The sequence below is a fragment of the Anabrus simplex genome, chromosome 10 (genome assembly GCF_040414725.1).
Source record: "Anabrus simplex isolate iqAnaSimp1 chromosome 10, ASM4041472v1, whole genome shotgun sequence".
Classification (NCBI taxonomy): Eukaryota; Metazoa; Arthropoda; class Insecta; order Orthoptera; family Tettigoniidae; genus Anabrus; species Anabrus simplex.
The window spans coordinates 115892177-115907425 of record NC_090274.1 but is presented as its reverse complement, the minus strand read 5'-3'; the positions used below and the strand labels follow the sequence as shown (position 1 = coordinate 115907425).

The 15249-nt window shown below is 39.6% G+C and overlaps 1 protein-coding gene across 2 annotated transcripts in view; it reads left to right on the top strand.

Annotated features, from left to right (window-relative positions):
• LOC136881838 (zinc finger protein 254) overlaps positions 1–15249 on the top strand; it is a 115247-nt gene that overhangs the window by 21228 nt on the left and 78770 nt on the right. The window lies entirely within an intron of this gene.

Sequence of the window (15249 nt, the reverse complement as noted above, 5' to 3'; positions counted from 1 at the left end):
CTTTATGCCTGCATAGTAGAACTCTGTCCAACAGGTCTAAGCAATTGCGTGGCAGTCATCTTGAAGAGTAATTATCTTCAAAACTCTTTCCACAAACGTAGTCCTTCATTTTTTACCAACGATGTGATAACCAGATTGTAGCATTTTTGTCCATCCTAGTTTTTGGATAGTGTTCTTGGTTTTCTGTCTGGGTTGTTGTGCACCTGCATAATATTATAACATTGAAATGAGATATGATTCACTCGTATAGAGTTTCATAAGGTTGCCGTTGATTTGTTACAGTTAACCTGTTCACTGCTGCCTTAATTGAACCTAAAAACTACCGAGCCAGTTGGCATTATAATTGAAAGGGGCAGTTTTATTATTATTATTATTATTATTATTATTATTATTATTATTATTATTATTATTATTATTGTTCAGTCATGTTTGTTAAGCTTTGCTTCATATTCTGCTTAAATTTGGCAGATTATTGTTGTCTGAACTCCTAATTAATGAATCTGTTTAAATTTTAGTATACCTGTGGGCAATAAATAAATTCATCTCTCGATCTTCAACTGTTCTGCACCGCGCTCCATAGTGGCCGTAATTAAACCTTACTTCTGTTTCAGTACTCGGCAATAGCAGGTGTGATGTTGCATGTCTTCCTGCCATTCACTGCGGCAGGCAAAAATGATAGTGAAAAGAAGGTGTAGGCCTATATAAATTGTTCTATATTGTGACGTATTGTGCAACATAGTTAAGATATCTTGAGAACTTTCTCCAAAACTAGTCTTTTCATCCCAGTTGAAAGAAAAAACTACCAAACGATGTCTGTGCAGAGGCAACACTGCACCGAGGAGTCGATCACATCAAACAAGAAAGGAGCAGAGTGAGCGGAAGCAGTACTGGGGGGGATAGTAGGAGAGGTTTACCGTGGTAGGTACCAAAAATCAAAAAAGAACACCACGTTACAAAAAATTTTTTTAGATGACCAAGTGTATTGGAAATAGCAGCTTTAACGAGAATACAGTACACACTAACATTTTTGGAAGAAATAGATCCTCAAATATACCCTGGACACTTTAGGAAAGTATCAAAGGGATAATTAAGTCAAACCTACAGAATAAAATTGACCAATATATATACAAGAGATTAAAAAGGAACTGCCATGCAAGGTCCGTGCTTTAACAGTTTTTCCAAAGTTATACAGATAATCATCTCAGATGATATATTTCTTATGTAGAGTTTCAAAACCTTTGAAAGAACAACTCTCTTTTTTTTTTTTTTTTTTTTGTCAATAAAATTGGTGAAAAAAGTTTATCACAATATACACCTTGTTAACCAAGAAGATGTAGTCCGAGCAAAAATCCCAGGCATTGATTACAAAGACAAAATAGCTCGGGTCCCCGTTTTAGAGGAAACGTTTTCGAAAGGGGACTAACCCACAGATAAGTTTGGACAAAATTACAAAAATCGTTACATAGAACACTGTGTCAGTGTGAATCTCGACCATATAATGGAACTAGATCACAAAACCAGTTTTCTCAATTATTATTATTATTATTTTGAAAAGAGAGGTGTCACACACACAATCACCTCAAAGGATAATTATTAATATTATTGTCTGATCAAATTTGGAGGGAACAAGTACACTTTTACCATGAAGATCAGGAAATATTTGGCCACACAAAAAAAAAAAAAAAACGAATACGCCTCCAGGGCGCCCTAATATAAAAAGCATATACACCTAATAAAAGAGAAAAGGGTAGGGTAAAAAGGAGGATCAGTACAATAAGGATAAGTGAGGATGAAAAGAAAGGAAACTCCGACTGCGTAATGCTGGAGAATGTTTGATCTGCCAATAGATTTTTTTCAGAATCGTCTAAGGTTGTGAAAGTTCTGTTTGACGATGTTTAGGCTCAGTCCACATCACCAAGTGTTCAGCACTAAAAATCAATTAATCTTAATCAGTTTTGAAGGTGGCAAGGAGTTAGACTCGAAACCAAGGCCTTGAAAGTTTTCATAGCATGCCATCACTCAAAATGCCGAAACAGGCCGAGTTTTAAAGTTTCCAAAACAAGTTTAGTAAATGATATGTTTAGCTCACCAAAGTCCTTTCAGAATAACTCCATCAGCTGGTAGGGAAGAAAATGGCGCAGCACACGGCAAGCCGTGCGAGGTCCGTAGTCCCTCCACACACACACACACATACACACACACTATTTACAGAAGATGATGCCAGTCTGCCGAAGACGGGCCAAGCAGTCCAATATATACACGCCCGGAAGCGAAGACCAGTTCATTCGAGAAAGATCATGTGACATGGCAGATGATGTAGTAGGTGCGAGGCAGACAGAAAGACAGCAGTCAGTGTGTCGAGAAATGTCGGAGGGTAACGACAGGTGAGCAAAGTAAGGTAATTCCGATGATAGGAAGAAGTATTGATAACCAGAGCAGATAATAATAATAGCATTATAGTCTTGTAGAAACATAAAATTGTAGAGTATGTGGAGATGTACATGCGACGAAGTTTGCAGAAACTCGTAGAACGTCGATGGAGAGGTTATGGCAGTAGCACGTTACAATATTGAACTTTGTTTCTTTGGTAGTGTTTTAATTTGAACTTGTGTGTAAATTTGAAATACAACTTCATGTGTGACTGCGAGTGCCTGCAGTTGACTAAAATACTTAGCTTTAGAAACATTTTGAGTAAAATTAAATAAGTGAGTACGTCAGAATTATTAATCACCACTCTGGTAAGTGATCGTCTGGCTTGATATTAACTCCAACATACATTATCTACGTAAACTATTATGCATGTTTCTGCAATGAGTAAAACGCCAACATGTCTACTGTCGTTGATGTTTTAAATTAATATTTTTGAGAGATGTCTTGTGAACCACATGTTCAACTTACTTTTACTAGAAGGCAATGATTATTCACAAAATAATGTTCAGAAATGATTTTCGTGTGAACTTTTTTGAAAGACAGTTTTCTGATAAAGATGTTGATCCCCATAGCAAACCTGAAATATTTGTTCCGAATGAGTAAATTTATAATACCTATATAGTTAGTCTGTTATTGGACATTATAAATTTTCTAGCTAGCTCATTCCTGGTTGCCAGCGTTTTGCCCCAGTGTGTTAAGTTGGGCTCATCAGTTGGCAAATACCACACCTACCAAGATGCATGGCTAGTGCATTCCGTGGAGGTCACTGCTTAGGCTACTTGGAGCCACCGGCAGTGCCAATGCACTATGAGAGACTTTGTCTCATTTTCAAAAATTGATGCCTGCCTGGCCATCAGATGATAAAGATGTTGATTCCCATAGTGAACCTGAAATATTTGTTCCAGATGAGTAAATTTATAATACCAATATAGTTGGTCCGTTATTGGACATTATACATTTTCATCTGATGGCCAGGCAGGCATCAATTTTTGAAAATCAGACAGTCTCTCACAGTGCATTGGCACTGCTGGTGGCTCCAAGTAGCTTACGCAGTGGCTTTCACAATATGCACTAGCCATGCATCTTGGTAGGTGTGCTATTTAGCAACTGATGAGCCCTACTTAGCACACTGGGATGAAACGCTGGTAATCAGGATTGAGTTAACTGGAAAATTTATAATGTCCAATAACAGACCAACTATATTGGTATTAAGCAGTGTTCTATCGAAAACTCATAAAACCTAGTTGAGGTTCGTGTAGTGGTTCCACAAACATTCTTAAGGTTGTCTAACTCCCAAAACTTGCAATGGTTAAAATTAAAATCGTACTGAATCTTGGTGATATAATAATGATTGTATGCCAAGTATTATAAATATGGAATTGTTTTGACCCTACAGCATAAGTTAAAAAAGAAAAAAAAAAAAGTTACTGGCTTGACGTCCCACTAACTACTTTTACGGTTTTCGGAGACGCCGAGGTGCCAGAATGTAGTCCTGCAGGAGATCTTTTACGTGCCAGTAAATCTACCGACACGAGGCTGACGTATTTATTTTTATTTATTTTGGAAACCAAAACAGCGAGAAGCTGAATTACAGAGTTCTGCAAAGGTAAAATATATTTACAGTGGAGTAGCACAAGGCAAATATAAAAAATTAAGTGGAAGAACAATGAGGAAAAAACACCTAATGATAAAAATAGAGGAAAAAATTAAAAACTAACAAAATAACAATAGAGACACAACAATTAGGAACAAAACATAAAGGCAAAAGAAACAACGATGAAAATTGAAGATTGAATGTAAAACGAAGAGAAGAACTTATAGCTAGGCACAGTAAGATAAATACAGATATAACACATAAGTAATGGTATAGTACAGTAAAAAAAAAAATTTTTAAAAAATGAATATTACATTATGTACAAAAGAGAAGACAGCAATGAGAAGAGAAAAGAAAAAGGAATATGAAGAAAATGAACTAGGTTCATTTAAGGAAGAATCGATTAAAGGAGGCACACAAAGAAGAAAATGTCCAAGTTCCTGTCAGAAGATAGAGTTAAGGAGGGTTGGTATGCAGATAAATAAACTTCTTTGAACAAGAGAGAGTCAGGAATACGGAATATGAAGGGGCGGATTAGTCCTGGTTTTGCGAGTTGGAACATGTAAGGAAAAGGAGGATGCAGGTTCGGGAGAACGAAATAAACCATTAACAGAGTTATATAGGAATCTGAAGTCGGTTACTTTCCTGCGACTAGATAACAGGCAAAGGTTTAACTTATCCAGTATCTGATTACTGCTCAGGTTTCGACAATCAGATACTCTGGCTCTAACAATGGCACAGAAGAATGACTGCACACAGTCTATGTGATTCAGATTAGTGGGTGAAGAAGTAGACCAAATAGGAGAGACGAATTCAATAATCGGTAGGATTCAAGATACGTAGTAGGCTCGGAGGGCGTGGACATTGGTGATGTCAGAAAATCTATACAATAAACCGAGAAGTGACATTGCCCGTGAGGTTATCTTTCGTATATGGGGGACAAATAACAATATGCTGTCAAACAATGGGTTTCCAAGGGGGGAGTATTTACTGAGAATCGGGGATTTACGAAGCATGATCGAAATAGAGGAACACTCGGTAGGATTAGGCTTAAGACGCCATGTGGAGCACCATTCAGAGAGTGAGTTAAGCCCACTTTGTAAGGAGTTTACGTCTGATAATGAATCAATTTGTTTTAATTTTTTACAGTCATCTGCAAATAGTAGAATTTCACAAGAAACAGAGAATATAGTATTAATGAGATCGTCAATAAATAAGACAAAAAGAAGCGGACCTAGGACACTGCCCTGTGGGACGCCAGAATGTACCATAACAAGAGTCGAACTGAACCCATCAAGAACCACACGCTGAGTTCTGGTATTGAGGAAGCTCTGCAGGAGAGTTAGGAAGCGACCATGGATATTAAAATGTTCTGAGAGTTATAGGAAAGAAGTGCATGGTTTTCGGTATCAAAAGCCTTTGCAATATCAATGTAGCACACGTCCAGCTGGGAACGGGCATTAAGAGCAGATGTTGCGCGATGGAGAAGAACAGACAGATTAGTTAGGCAGGAGCTACCAGGAAGAAACCATGCTGCTGGGATGATATATAAGGAAATGTGAAAGAAAGAAGACGCTGGTGGATAATCTTTTCACAGATGAGTGACAGGGTGGGTAATATAGAAATCGGACGATACTTTCTGACATCAGACCTCTTTCCACCTTTAAAAACCGGAGTGATGTTAGTGATTTTCCAGTCATCAGGAAAGTAGCCGGCTAAGAAGCAACGGTTAAATATAACAGCAGTGGGATGGGCAAGAGTCGTAACGGTATTCTTAAGGAAGACAGGACTGAGACCATCCGGACCAGTAGGTTTATTTTCTGGCAGGGAGGAAAGTAAAGAATAGACTTCTGACTCAGAGGTTGAAAGATTACTGAGACTATGAGAAGGAACAGAATCAATACACGAAAAATCTGGGAACTGAACAGGTGAAACAAAATTAGACGCCAAGTAATCGTTGAAAATTTCCGGTCTATTACTACCACTGGCTAAATTATCACCCCCAAGTCACTGTGTCTGGCACACGCTTTGTATTTTTTCTGCTGTTTATCAGAGACCAGAATCTTTTGCTATTACTTCTCACTTCTAGGCAGGCAGAGTTTATGTAGTCCTGGTAATCCTGTTTTAGAAGCCGTTTATAGTGATGGCAAAGGTCAGAAAAAGTTTTATAGCTGGCTTCAGAAGGTGATATTTTCCAGTCTTTCCAGACTTTTGTTTTATTAATTTCTGCAATATTGGTGTCACTTTTCTTCCCAGGTGGGCATCTGGCAGATGTTTTATGAGTAGGAACAAGGTCACGGTTCACAGCACGGGTTTGGTCATTGAACAGGTCCACTGCATCCTGGACTTCACCCACTTGCAGCAAGTGCCAGGTTAGAAGAGAGAGGGTGTGATTGGCAGCCTACCAATCAACCTTTCGCCACATGGGTACACAGTTCCTGGTATAGGGTCGATGACATTTCGGGGGGGGGGGGCAATAGAGAATGTTGCCTCTACAGACTTGTGGTTCGATTTAAAAATATTTCGTCCCACAGAAATAACTGAAGGCTCAATGGAGCAGAGCAGGTAGTCAAGAAGACTATCCCCACAGGTGTTCTCAAGGACGTACTGTTGGAGGCCTAGGCCTGTAATATAATGGTCGAGATACCACTTGTCGAGGCTATTAGAAGGGACACATTGCGCAGGGGAATTCCAAGATATAGAGAGATTAAAGTCGCCCAGTATATTTACATTAGGATTACATTAGGATGGCTTTCATTACAGAAGAGAGAAAATTTCCAGAATAATTCAGGGTTGATCGAGGTGGTCTGTAAAAACAAGTAAATAGATATTTGGAATGCTGAAATTTCATTTCTACCCAAATGGCTTCACAGTCACTGCTTAAATCAGTATGTAGGTTAGCGAGCCATTTGGATTTAACGGCCAGGAGAACTCCCCCGCCTCGAGATCCACGGTCCATTCTGAAAATGGAATACTCTTTGGAAAGAGGGATTTCCGTATCTGAAACAAAGTCAGTTAACCAACTTTCAGAGAAGGCGACAATATCGAAATAAGATAGTTCTTGTAGGTAGAGCTCACAGTCAGTAATTCTGTTTTTAAGAGAGCAGATATTCTGATGGTAAACTGAGATCGCACTATCCGCCGCGGGTCCATCTCCAGCCAACAGTAGGAATGTCAACAACAAACTTAAAGTAGACCGAGTAGAAAACTGAGATAATTTACTAGAGGCTCGAATCAAAGCCGGTGCTACAAGAATGCAAGGGAGGTTTGCAGTCGGCAGTGAAGGAAAATAAAACTCACGAACGGCAGTCAACCAGTTTCCAACCTGAGGTATATTCAATCTTGAGATGGCGAGTCGTATACTCCCGGCGAGGAAGGCTTGGGTACGCCAGCAGCCGCTGTAGCACGTGGAATAATAAAAAAGCCGTTTAAATTGGACAGAATTACTTCCGAGCACCTCACAACACAATAAATCACTGGCTGGAGCGTCTAGATGAACATCACTATATTCTTTTGCGCACACTACTTATTTTGACACCAAAACTCCTAAAAGAACACACAGTTACTCTCACTCGCCGCCATCTTGAGCACCTTCAAATACCACCGGACTGAGCCAGGTGGGGTCAGAAGGCCAGCGCCTCCACCGTCTGAGCCACTCGGCCCGTCAGCTGCTAAGGACACGCTCGCATACTTGTTTGTTGTAAAGATGAAATTCTAGGTAGATTCATTATATTTTCTTCCTTCTAAGGGACACTGTAGTTGCTAATTTTCTTAATATTATTTTGCCTTGTATTGTAATGTATCTGGTATCTTGGCTGAATGACCATCGGTATAAGTGGTCCCCTCTACCAAGTGCCAATGGCCGCCTTGGGGTGGGAAGCTGCCCCTAAAGGCGGAAGAGCCACTGGATGGCCAGTGGCATAGAATCAGGAAGGCAAGGGGAAACCATCTGATTATGAGCACATCATGCAGAGTCAAAAAATGAATATCTGTATGCTGCACGATCTGAGTAGCGATCGGGTTAGTTTTGTTCCGGGCTGAATGATTTGAAATGTGCTACTGGACGTGCAGAGGAGAACGATCAGGCCTCGCATGGCAAATCTACTACTGATCGACCAGATGCAGACCTACTTCACAAAGGCTACATGGAATGTGAGAGGGTTACTTCAGACGGGAAAACTTTGCATTGTAGAAAGAGAACTAAAGAAACATCAAATCGACATTTGTAGACTGTCAGAAACTCATTGGAAAGGATGTGGGCATTTTAAAACAGATGACCCTGTAATATATATTGTCGGGGCAAATGATACAAGTCAGAATGGCATCGCATTTCTTGTTGATAAGCAGATATCCCAATATGTTGAGGAATACAGACCTATCAATGAAAGATTACTGACCCTCACTCTCAACACCAAACCATATAAACTACACCTGATCCAGGTATATCTACCCACCATTGCTGCAAACGACCAAGAGATTGAAGACTTCTATGCAACATGGAAGATACTATAGCATCACTTAAACTAAGACTTATTACCATCATATTGGGAGACTTCAATGCCAAAGTAGGAACCACCTCGATGGACAACCACTTGCAAGGAACTATAGGACAGTATGCCCTGGGTGCACTTAATTAGTGAGGCAATCGCTTAATACAGTTTGTAACTGACAACAGTCTTTCCATTATGAATACCATGTTTAGACACCACAAACGTCATCTCTTTACGTGGACCTCCCAGAATGGGCATTTAAAGAACCAAATTGATTACATCCTTGTTGATAAAAGATGGAGATCCTCCTTCCATAATGTGAAAACAATACCTAGTGCCAAATGCGATTGGATCATCATCTACTCTGGGCCTACCTTAGAATCAAACTGAGCAAACCAGTGGTCAAAATAAAGTCGAAAAAGTTATTGGCCCCTAAGCTAATTACATTACTCCGAAGCACTGGGCCACCTGACCTAGAGGGAAATTGTGTCATGGCTTGGAAAAGAATTGAAGAATGGATCACAGGTGCAGCGAGCAAGGTCCGAAAGATGAACACCCTATTGAAGCGACAACACTGGATGACTGACAAAACTTTGGAGCTGGTTGAAATGAGACTTAACATCCAGCTCACAGCTACAGATCTAGAACAACAAGGACAACTAATGAAAAAATAAATAGTGATATCAAACCCACTTGTAGAAGAGACAAGAATGAACATATTAAGACACTGCGTGCAGAACTACAGGCACATGCCACCAAAAATCACAGCGCAGAACTGTACGACAAGGTGAAATACTTAGCACGAGAGTTTATGCCTAAGACTCAGATTATTAAAGACAACCAGGGAATATCTTCACAAATGCAGTGGGCATCACCAAAGTATGGAGACAATACTGCATCAAGCTGTTCGTTCCAGGCAAAGGAACTCGTGAGCAGATCCTCAACATCTGGCAGCTTATAGAGAAGACAAGGAAGTACAATATCAAAGATGTTCCTGTACTTCATGGACTACAAGAGAGCCTTTGACAAGGTAAAATGTTCAAAGCTCTGGGCTATACTCATTGAGATGGGGATGCCAAGACATTTGGTGTACCTGATTCAACAGTTGTACTCTTCGAACACTGAGACAGTGAGAATTAATAGCAACTTGTCAGACATTTTTTCTACTACTGCTGGAGCGCAACAAAGTTCCATTCTCTCCCCCCTCCTATTTAATGTATACAGTGAGTTCATTATGAGGGAGATTGTCGACGGGAGGCAGGAAAATTAACAATCTCAGATATGCAGATGACACTGTGATAATTGCAACAGTTGATCATAAACTAGAAACCATCATGCGGAGGTTAGATAACCGAAGCAGAGAATATGGTCCTGAAATCTACAATAATAAGACCGAAGTGATGATTGTAGATTTGGAGATTGTAGATTGTTTTAATAACAACAGGCCTGCCATAACAAAAATTGCTGATTATGAGGTCAGTTGCTTGGAGTATCTGGGATCTATTGTCACAAATACCGGGGACTGTGGACCTGAGATCCATAAGCGCATTGCGATTGCGAGAAATTCACTTCCAAAACTTACTCGCATCTGGAAGGACACCTCCATTGCTTCCAAGACAAAGCTCACCCTCATTCGAACTCTGATCTTCCGTATCGCAACCTATGCAGCAGAAACTTGGACGATGAAGATGGCAATCATCGCAGGATTGATGCTCTAAAAATATGGTGCTATAGGAGATTAATGCAAATACCATGGACAGCACACCGTCCTAATGAATCGATCCTGCAACAGCTCAGCATCAGAACAAGACTGTCAACCTTTATCAACCAAAAACAACTCAGATATTTTGCTCATATTGCCAGGAGATAGGAGGCAATGGAAATACTTATCATAGAGGAAAATGTTGATGGCCGAAGACCTAGAGGATGTGCACCATTACAATGGATGGACCAGATCAAGAGCTTGACCAGGATGAGCTAACAGCAAAAGTCACCATTCTCAAGGCAGAAATTCCTGGAGGCAAATCACCAAAAGAATTGTCGCGTGATGCCACTGCACCCTTACGAAGGGTTCTACTCAAAGAGGCATCTTGGCCTTGTATGAATTGTTACATCACTCTTGAGACTGTTAGATTGTTTGTCTTGATCTTATCTATGATATTTCATCGCATCTTTGATTATTGTCTATTGTTCTGGTAGCGTCAATTCTTGACGTGGGCTTGTTATTGTTCTGTAAATGTGTTTATTTGGAAAGATCAAGGGAGTAAGGTATTTTAATTACAGGGTCTTTATTTATGCTTGGCAAGGACTTCCTCGCTCGATCTTGGCCACCAATGACCGGCCAATGGTACTCGGGGTTTCCGGCACTTCCTGCAGTTGCTGAGAGCTGAGCTCTGAGATAGTAGGGTGTTCAATGAAGCTATTGCGCACTGTATGTCGTATTGTATAGTATTTTATTGTGATTGTGTATAATGCTGTAATGTATGTGAAATATTCATTACGTGAACGTGTATATCTGCACAGTGCTTACATTAAGGGTAGAAAATCGTGCATTAGGACAAGACAAAAGTTTCAAGCGAATTTTCCTGGGAAACCCATTCCTATCAATCGGACAATAAAACAACTGGCCAAGAGATTCAAACGTACAGGTTCAGTAAACAATAAAGATAGGCATAAAGGTCGTTATCTCCTTACTGAAGCGTGTTTGGTACAAGGATCAAAAGTAAAAAATCTGTGGCCCCCTCGTAGCCCAGATTTAATGGCATGTGATTTTTATTTATGAGGAATGTTAAAAAATGTAGTTTATGGGAACAACCCTCACGCACTAAACTTAAAGACAGTATAAGAGCTGCAATTGCATCCATCAGTGCTGAAGAACTTGGTAGAGTAACCAAAAACTTCATCAGGAGATGCTGATTATGTTTGGCAGTGCATGGAGAACATTTTCAGCATAAATGCATGATAATGATTTTGAGCACCATATTCTGCCGTACATACGCACGCGCGTAGTCGGCAGCTGAACCGTCACTGGCGGCCAAGGTCGAGCGAGAAAATCCTTGCCGAGCATAAATAAAGACCCTGTAGTTTTGGGTTTTTAATTTTGGCCCTTCAGAGTTCTTGAGTATTGTACACCTTATTTTTTATTGATGGTCCCCTCCATCTCTCAAGGCTTTATTTATATTTGAAACAGTGCACCAAAGTAAACTAAAATATTCTTGTTATGATGATGATGATGATGATGATGATGATGATGATGATGCTTGTTGTTTAAAGAGGCCTAATGCCTAGGTTATTAGCCCCATTCTTGTTATGAGAAAGGTAAATATGGTCCTCTGAAATCCCTGTTATGAAAATGGTAAAATTAATGTATTGGTTATTTCTGAAAGGAGTGTAATTATACTAGTGTTCATGATTTTCTCTTTTTAGATAATTTTATTAATTTAAATTTGAGTTCATTAATTGTAAATACAGTAAAACCTCGTTAATTCGAAGTCATTGGGACTCAAAAATCGGACTTCGAATTACGTGATTTCGAATTAACCGCCAATTGGCAATTCAGAAGTACCAACCCTCGCTGCGTTACAAAATATTCTAAGGCCCGTTACTGCATGCAGTTAACCTTGATTCACAGTTTATACCTTTCAAATGCCATGAAAAAAGAACTATTTCCAAAATGTATCCAAGAAGGTGCATTTACAATATTCAAATAATGCACTTGGATATCTCACTGACAAACATAACCTCACGCAACGAAAGAAAGAAAAAAAACACGATTCAAAGACGAGGAAAAATCTATGCTGTCCCCCATGTGCAAGTACTTTATTCATTGAATTACTATACTGTAAGCATTTTAGATGCCTTGTATTTACACAGAAAGTGCCCAATGTCCTTAAAATCTAACTTTCCTATGACTATCCTTGTACGATTTCCCGCCATGGCACTTCTCTCATACTTCAGAAATGTAAACACTTGCCGCGTCACAAAGTATTCTAAGACTCATTAATACATACAATCACTTCGATTCATGGTTTAAACCTTTCAAATGCCATGGGAAAAAACTATTTCCAACATGTATCCAACAAGGTGCATTTACAATGTTCAAATAATGCACTTGGGTAAATCACTTACAAACATAACCTCACGCAATGAAAGAAAAATATCACACAATTCAAAGACGAGGATAAATTATGCTGGTTCCCCTGTGCAAATGCATTATTTTTTGGATTTCTGTACTGTTTGCATTTTTAGATGCTTTGTACTGGCAAGGAAAGTGCCCGACGCCCATAACATTGTGGCTTATCGATCTTTCCTATGACGAGGGGATAAAGTTTCTCGCTTCCATGTGCATTGCAACGCACTACGATGACCCCCATCCCTCACACTTGTACGATTCTCCGGCTGGCACTTTCTCCTTTAAAACCATAAGACCATTTGGGTTCGCATTAAAATAAAGCAATGCACTTTCATCGGCAATGACAATATTGTTCGGTGCCTACAAATTTATTATATAAGCCACGTTTTGTTTTTGTTTTTTTTTTTTTCTTTTGTCAACTGTCGGCTTCGCCAGTGTTCGCGGATTCTGCATTCCCGCACACTGCCCATTGCGTGATATTACGGCGTTCTATAAAGTTTGAATACAAAAGAATTCCAATTTCATTCAACTTGGTAATCATGAAGCGCACTGTAGATCCACCAGAGTGAGTGTAAATGCGGAAAGCTACAGTACCACTCCAAATTCCGGAACACGCGTTATATTATGACGCGGATAAATTTCGAGTTGAAATTACTCTGTAACATACTACTGTTTTAAAATGTAAAGGCAGTTTCGAATTAAAGGTCTAAACTTCGGTAATGGGGCCGACATTGTACTTCGAATTACGAATTATCTGTATTTCGAATTAAACAACTTAAATAACATGCAAAACTGTATCTCATGTTTCCGGGAACGAGACCTTCTTCGAATTGGGGGGATTTTGAATTAACCGATTTTGAATTATCGAGGTTCTACTGTATTTTATTTTCTAGTATTTTAAAACCTTTACCCAATTATTTTCTTCTTTGAATTTCCTTTCTATTAAATATCTTGGGCAGTTTAAACTATTCATGGTGTTTACGTTACTTCAAGTACCGTATAATCCCGAATACCACCCGCCACCGAATAAGACCCGCACCCTAAATTTAAGATGGCAAAATATGAAAAAAAAAAAAAAATCAAATAACTTACATACCTGTTTAATTTTCTTCAAATATACCACAAATATAAATTCAGACAGCTTACAGTTATTAACATCATCACAAAAATTGTAAATAAAATCGGTCCAATACTGAGATCATTCAGAATTCACCGTCGTCATGTGAAGTTTCACCATAGAAACTTTTGTCGCTGGCATCTTTCCACAAATAGTCGTCCTCACTACCATCCACTGAATTTGAAATTCCGCATTTCTTAAAGCTTTTGGACACTAGATCCTTGGGAATGCATGCCCACGCGCTCTTGATCCAGGTGCATATTAGTCCCACTTCAGGCCTCTTCACTCGTCTGGTTGGTGTTAACACGTAATCACCATCAGACATCCATTCGGTGTACAATTGTTTCATTGCAGTTTTGAAAGGCTGGTTCTTGCACACGTCCAACGGCTGTAGAATAGAAGTAAGTCCTCCGGGAATTATCGCAGGGTCGGGTTTTCCTTTCCTCATCATATATTTTACAGCATCATTTGTATGTTCTCAGTAACTGTCCAACAGAGGCATGTTTTGTTTTTGTAACAAAGCTCCCGGTCAATGTTGCCAAATGCACTTCACCCATTCCTCAACTAATGCACTGTCCATCCAGCCGGACTCATGCGTTCTAACAATAACACCGGATGGAGAGCTTGCTTTCGGAAGTGTTTTCGTTTTCAGAACCACATATGGAGGGAGTTTGGTGCTATCCGTTAATACGCACAACATTCCCATGCATCATTGCTGTTTGTTACCACCTGTTCTGATGGTTACACTTTTAGAACCCTTCGTATCAACTGTATTTTCCAATGGCATTTCAAAATAGACAGGTGTCTGGTCAGCATTCCCAATTTGCGACAGCAAATAAGAATTTTGCGTTCTCAAATGAATAATGTGACGCTGAAAGGCCGCTAATTTTTCTTCATATGCCCCAGGGAGACGTGAAATAGATGTATGTCTCCTAATGCCTAATCCCTTTCTCCGATAAAAGTTACGGATCCATCCGCAGCTTGCAGTAAAACCCTGTGTTTTGAGTTCTTTTGAGATCTCTAGTGCTTTCAATTGACACATTTCACTAGAAACACCATATCTTAACTCACATTTTTCTGTCACAAATTTATGGAGTTGTTCTTCAATTTCCGGAAACACTGCACTCCGCCCGCGGCACGCTCGGTGATCGCCGTTACTTTTTAGAACTTTTTCCTTCTTCTGCCAATCATGAATACATGATTCATCAATATCGTGATTTCTGCCAATGGCACGATTTTCATATATTTCAGCTTCACTTACAACTTTAAGTTTTTCACGGACAGTAAACCGCTGCAGATGCCATTTTGAATCCATCGCTTACTATCGAGACAGCACTTTCACGGGACAGATACAGAACTTGAATGTGAGCGAGGTAGACTTCCATAACCAACAGTCTCGATTCTTGCAAAGTACGATATCCTGCGAGATCAGCTATTTACGCACCCAGCATCCCAGCAATACTTGTGAAACAAATGACGATCGACC